This window comes from Sturnira hondurensis, unplaced genomic scaffold (genome assembly GCF_014824575.4).
Source record: "Sturnira hondurensis isolate 20B ecotype Veracruz unplaced genomic scaffold, ASM1482457v3 Scaffold0023257, whole genome shotgun sequence".
Taxonomy (NCBI): Eukaryota; Metazoa; Chordata; class Mammalia; order Chiroptera; family Phyllostomidae; genus Sturnira; species Sturnira hondurensis.
In genome coordinates, this window is record NW_028095888.1 from 31,556 (window position 1) to 37,962 (window position 6,407).

General features: G+C 41.8%; 1 long non-coding RNA gene across 1 annotated transcript; it reads right to left on the reverse strand.

Annotated features, from left to right (window-relative positions):
* Window positions 1-1,858: 1,858 nt before the first annotated feature.
* LOC118980755 (uncharacterized) lies at window positions 1,859-3,511 on the reverse strand. Its single transcript, XR_005065212.1, has 2 exons — window positions 3,369-3,511; window positions 1,859-2,381 (listed from the first exon to the last, which is right to left on the reverse strand). It is a non-coding gene; the product is annotated as an uncharacterized LOC118980755 (long non-coding RNA).
* Window positions 3,512-6,407: the final 2,896 nt, after the last annotated feature.

Below are 6,407 nucleotides of genomic sequence, written 5' to 3' on the forward strand. Positions count from 1 at the left end.
AACAGATCCTCCATGCCCTCTGGGGGGTGCACTTGTGGGTCTCAGAGTCACCACCCTCTCCCAACAGCTCTCTCCTTCAGGATCTGGGGTGCACTGTTCTCAGCCTCCATGCAGTGGTTCAGGGAAACACGCGCCGTGTTCCACTGGGTCATGGTGAGGTCCAGGCGGGCACAATCCCAAGACAGTAGCTTCTCCACACATTCTTCAGAGAAGCAGTAGTAGCCTCTCTCACTCCAGATCGCATGGCTTCTTTCTGTGGTGGACCCTCTCTCTTTTACCAGACCTCATAGCCAACCTCCTCCCGCACCCTTTCAGCCCATGTGGCTTCTTCCCTCTCTCAGCCTGCCATCATTTAAATGCTCAAGCTGGAACTTCCTTCATGACCTCTTATGCGGCCCCTCCTAAGATATGTTAGCATACACCATTTTTACCAGTTCTTTCCTATCTTTTACCTTCTTTTAGCTGCCATCTTTACTCAGGTCATGAGTTCTCTGTGACATCAGGAACATCCAGGGTAGGCATCCACCTCCCCTGGCTTTGTCAGGAGTCACTTATACTCTTTCAAATTCAGCACACCCGTGGCCTTGAGCAGCAGTCCCCTTTCCATCAGGGAAGGGATAGCTGTTAACTTGCCATTGTTATGCAAAGTATCTTAAAGGCCTGGTCATCCACTTCCCCCTTCCTGCAATCAAGGGTTGTGGGGGTTTTCTCCTATTTTCAGGGGACCTTCGCCCTGCACCCCATTAGAGTATCAGAAAGCTCAAATGTAAGCAACAACTAAATCCACTCAAGCACACTGAACAGGGAAAATCGAGAAGCATAGTGGTTGAAATTGTTGTATGATACAACAGGGCTGAGACTGGGCGAGGTGAGGGAGTTGCAGAGCTGGACTCTGTCTTTATTTTAAAATGTCATATTTTGTTCATTGTAAAATTCTAAAATTTGATTTCTAAAAAAATATTGCATTAAGCCCTGACTGGTGTAGCACAGTTCGTGGGCTGATGTCCTGCAAAGTGAAAGGTTGTTTGTTCGAGTTCCTGTCAGTGCACATGCCTGGGATGTGGGTTTGCTCCCCAGTTGGGGCACGTAGGAGAAGCAACCAATCAATGCTTCTCTCTCGCATCCTTACTTCTCTCCCTCTATTTCTCCCTCCCTTTCCCTTCCTCTAAAAAGAAATAAATACTTTTAAAAATATTGTACTAAAATATTACTGATGCCTCCTCAAAACATTAAACAGAATTACCATGTAATCCAGCAATTCTCCTAGGTATATACACAAAATAATTAAAAAAAGAGATAGCCAAACAAATATTTGCACATGAATGTTTATAATAATACTATTCATCACAGCTGAAAGGTGGAAACAACTCAAATGTCCATCAACAGATGAAGACATAAACGAATTGTGAGAGATACATACAATGGAATTTTATTCAGCTATAAAAAAGGAATGAAGCACTAATACATAATACAACAAGAATGAACGTTGAAAACATGATGCTAAATGAAAGAAGCCAGATACAAAAAGCCACGAATTATATGATTCCACTTATATGAAATATCCAGAATAGGCAAATCATAGAAATAGAAAGGGGATCAATCAGCAAGTTAACATGGGTTTGGAGGAGGTAGGAATGGGGAGTGAATGCTATGCTAGTGAGTATGGAGATTTATTCTGTAGTGTTGGAAATGTCTCAGAAGTAGATAAAGGTAGTGGTTGCACGACATTGTGAACATACCTCATGCCGCTGAGTTGTTTGCTTTAAAATGGTTAATTCTATGTGATGTGAATTTCACCTCAATTAAAAATTTATATGCGCTGATCTTGATTCCTGAGGTTTTTTTTATGCTCCCTTAAATTCTGTGCCTGAGCAAGGGCTTTACTTGCCACCCCCAGTCTTGGAGCTGTTTAAATTTCCTTTTAACTAGAAATAAACAAGGTGAGAAATTTTAAACAGCTTGGGCTGTGCCTAAGTCTGTGGTTGAGTTCCAGGTAACGGGATGACTCGTTTGGGACTCAAAATTAATCACTGCATGTGCCCTGCCACCCTGCCCAGACAGCCCAGCGAAGGCTTCTCTGTCACTTCCTGGAATCTCTGTTCCTGGATTCTTGCTCACCACCTGACGTCAGGATACACCAGACAAAACAAGAATACACTTTCTCCCCAGTGAGGTTGTTGGAAAAAGTTTAATAGGCTACAGAAATCTGTGAAACCCCAAGGCTGCTTCTGCAGGAAAGAAGGAAAGTACCCCTTTGGTTCCGGTTCATGAAAGTACGTATTATTACATTCCCTTCAAGGCTTTCATCCCATGTTTGGTGGAGCACAGTTTGGTGATTTCTCCATATACTTGCTTTATCTTGTTTTCTCTTACTTCAGAGCCTTAAAACCAAAAAAGAAAGGACTGTAAGTATCAGCAATATTAGAACCTGAATAATGTAAGTCTTTAAAATACTCCCAGGTAATGTTTGCATCATTTTGGTTTGCTCCTAAAAGTCTCCATGTTTGAGGCAAAGCTAAATAAATACAGATACACTTTCCACGGGGAACATGAATATTCGGCCCCTAAGTGAAATGCAAAGAGTTCACACTGGAGCAATCAACTGTTTACAAATTTTCCCAAAGCTGCTGTCCTTGCTAAAGAGAGCAGCTCATCCACTTCAAGGCCTCCCATAACCGTAAGGTCTTCCCAGGCACACTCGACCTCTGAGCTGGAGTGTGCTCAAACTAGCCACGCTGTCTTCTCTAACGCAGCTTAACAGAGCGGTGGGGGAAAGAAGCTGCCCTCAGAAACCAAGCCAGTCTCTTCCCTCTCCCTGCAAAGCGATAAAATACTCTTTTATTTTACATACATGCCAGGAATCCTGCTTTCCATGAGTGACCTAGACCAGGGGCTAGCAAATTGTTTTTATAAACAGAGTTTTACTGGGACACGGCCACATACATTCAGTTAAGTATTACCTGTGGCTGCTTTTCCTCTACAATGGCAAAGTGCAGTAGCTGCCACAGAGACTGTGTGGCCTGCAAAGCCTACCGTATTTACTATGTGGCCCTTCAGAGGAAGTTTGCTGATCTCTGACTTAGGCTATTGGAACTCTTAACTACTTAGGCCCCCAGGTATGCATTTACAGGGGCGCTTATATATTTATTCCTGGCCTCAAGTGCATTCCATTCTCCCTATGCTAACTGCTAGCTTTCTCAGGTGCATTCCAGTTCCCCAAAGGTACAGTTGGCTGTCAGGTATATCCAGCTACCGCTGCCAGGCAAACAGGATCCTGCTGCAGACAAGTCTTGGAGTGCTTGCTGCCTTCTACACTGAGATGAAAGCTTGTCTGTAAAACAAACAAGAACTTAAAGATTACTTCTTACCTTCTCAGGCAGTGCCTGTCATTCCGAGTCATATTTTACTTTCAGCTTATTTCCAACTCAGCTATCCTTGGCTCTGAAAAGCTGTCATCACTGGCATCGCTGTATCTATCACTAGAGCAAAAAAGGAACTAATTTAGCAAGGTATTAAAAAAAAACAGACAATTATCCTATTTACAATCTAAATGCTTTCCATAATTAACCCCAACTCCTTCTTTTGTCAGAAGAATTTACATCTTGCTTTCATCCTAAATTGGAAGTAACTTATTCAGAAAATTTATAAAAGCATTTCAATTTAGATTAAATTTATAATCTTCTGAAGACCACTAATCACTTCTAAACTTTTGACAAAAGCCTTATAAGCAGATTGCTTTTAACTCTCTTACAAACTGTCTGCTTTCTACTAGAAGTATTATGTTAATATTTTAAGTTAAAATGAGAGCCCGAGCTGATGGACCCATTTACTTTCTGTGAATCTACTCTTATTCTGAGCCCAAATCACAGTCCACCTGAGGTTAAGCATCACTCAGTCCTATCCCTGCTGATATCAGTTTGCTCTCAAATGCAATAGCAGCACAAAATAGTAACTGGACACTCATAGTTTTTTTTCATTTTTTACCTGCCTGGTAACAACTGCTTCCTTTAGCAACACAAAAGGACTACAGCACAGTAAGAATGGCAGCACATCCCTTGATAACATTAGTTGAACACTCTCCTTTTTGTTCAGTAGCACACTGGGTTTTGCCTCTGTGTTTGAGGACCACAGCAGCTCCCTAGATAGATAGCTCCAGTGTGGAAGAGCTGGTCAACCACAGTCAGCAAACTCCATGAAGATACTGAACTTGGTGGCCATTAAAACTAAGACATGCATGTTGGCTCAAGACCAGGGAACACTCAATAGTGCACACCAAATACATTAATGTACTTGGTAAACTTGTCTTGAAATCCCAGCTGCTTCAGCCTGGCCAGTGCAGGTCAGTGGATTGAGTGTGGGCTGTAAACCAAAGGGCTGCTGGTTCGATTTCCAGTCAGGACACATGGCTGGGTTGCAGGCCAGGTCCCCAGTGAGTGGCAACCACACATTGATGTTTCTCTCCCTCTCTTTCTTTCTCCCTCCCTTTCCCTCTGTCTAAAAGTAAATAAATAAAATCTTTTTAAAAATCTTATCTGCTTCAGGTCCTATTTTGACAATGATTTATAGGTCAGCAGCATGAAAGTTTCCCAGTCCAATAAACGTTCTCGTGGCTCCATGGATTTGAGAAATAATTTGTACAACTATGCTATTTTCAAATTAGGAATTTCCTGGGATGCTTCAACCACCTTAAATTATGTGGAATATTTTAAATGAGCCCAATGTCAATTCTAGAAAGAGTAGAATTAATACATAAAACCTCACCAAAAGGTTATGATGGCCGAAAGAGAATGTATAAAGGTGCTCTTGAAAACCATACAAAAATACATGTTGTTGCTATTCATGGGGGCTACATATTCATAATACGGTATTATGTCTCAAAAAGTCGTGGAAATACGAAGACCTCATGAAAACTGCCAAGTGCATGGTTTGCAGAATTGTTTCCTGTACAAACAATTTCCTACCCACATTAGCAAGTAAACTTGGGTGTGTCTGTTTCTAACTTAATGGCTCCCGTTTCCTGTCTAATGGCTATCTGCCCCAAAGACTACTGAAAGGGTGTCTTGGTCTTGGTTTGGGTTTACTCATCTCCCAGGCAAATGACTGGGTTCACTAACTTTCTTTCATATGTGTAAGGACCTGGTGGTAAAACGATCAAATAAACCTGCTACTCCAATGCAGAATTGTCCAAAGAGACTTGCTGCTAAACTTGTCAATTTCATGGCATTCACATGTCAGCAAAAAAACCCAAGTGCTAGAAGTCAACCATGAGTCCTCTCCCACGTGCAGAACAGCAGGGCCTCCTGCATATTCAATAAAATGTGGGTGCTAGTCTGAGACACATGTGACTGAAGGGTTCATTTCTGTTTCACACAGAACAGACTTAAAGCAGCCCTGAGATATATTTATCTGGGTATATTTTCACCGAATTCAAAATAGCTCGATCTTAAGACTAACCTGTGTTTTAAAATAATCTCTGCAAATACACATACATAGAGACTCTCAGTGAAGAGTCATTAGATATTTGGGTCTTGTATGTTAAATTTTATGAAATGCCACAGAATATAGACCCATTCATATGTGTCCTAATGACATTTGAGAAGGGAAAACTTTTAAACCTGCACTGTACAGTATAGCAGTCATGAGCCACAGTAGCTATCTAAATTAAAATCAATTAAAATTAAATAAAATTTAAAATTCCATTTCTCACTCGAACACATTCAACCGCACACCTCAAGGGCTCAATAGCCACTCGTGCTTAATGACTGCCATATTGAATGGTTCAAATTATAGAAAACTTGTCTCATTGCAGAAAGTTCTATTGGATAGCACTGATTTAAAAACAAATAAATAATGATTTAAAGAAACAAACCATAATCATCATGCAATCGTCCTCCTGTAATGGGGTGCAGAGCCAGGGTTCCCTGAAAATAGCAGAGAGTATCACCCACAACCCTTGAGTGGGGAAGGGGGAAGTGGATGATACAGCCTTTAAGGAAATTTGCGTAACAATAGCAAGTTAATAGCCATGCCTTTCTTGAAGGGATGAGGACTTCTGCCCAGGGCAAAAGATGTAGTGATTTTAAGAGTGTAGAGTGACTCATGAGGTAGCTGTAGAGGCAAGTGCCCCTGTGTTACAGGGAACTGTTGCCCTGGCTACAGGTGGCAGCTGAAAGAAGATAAAAGATACACGGGAACTGGAAAAAAATGGCAGACGCTAACTCACCAGAGGAGGGGCTGGATATGAGGTCATACAGGAAGTTCTGGGCCCAGCATTTAAATAAGGTCAGGCTGAAAGAGTGAAGGAGAGAGACCCCCATAAAGAGAAGAAGTCAGGAGTGAAGGAGAGGGTCCCCCATGAACAGAAGAGGTTGCAGTGAGTGAGAGAGACACGGAAATGCACCACAAGG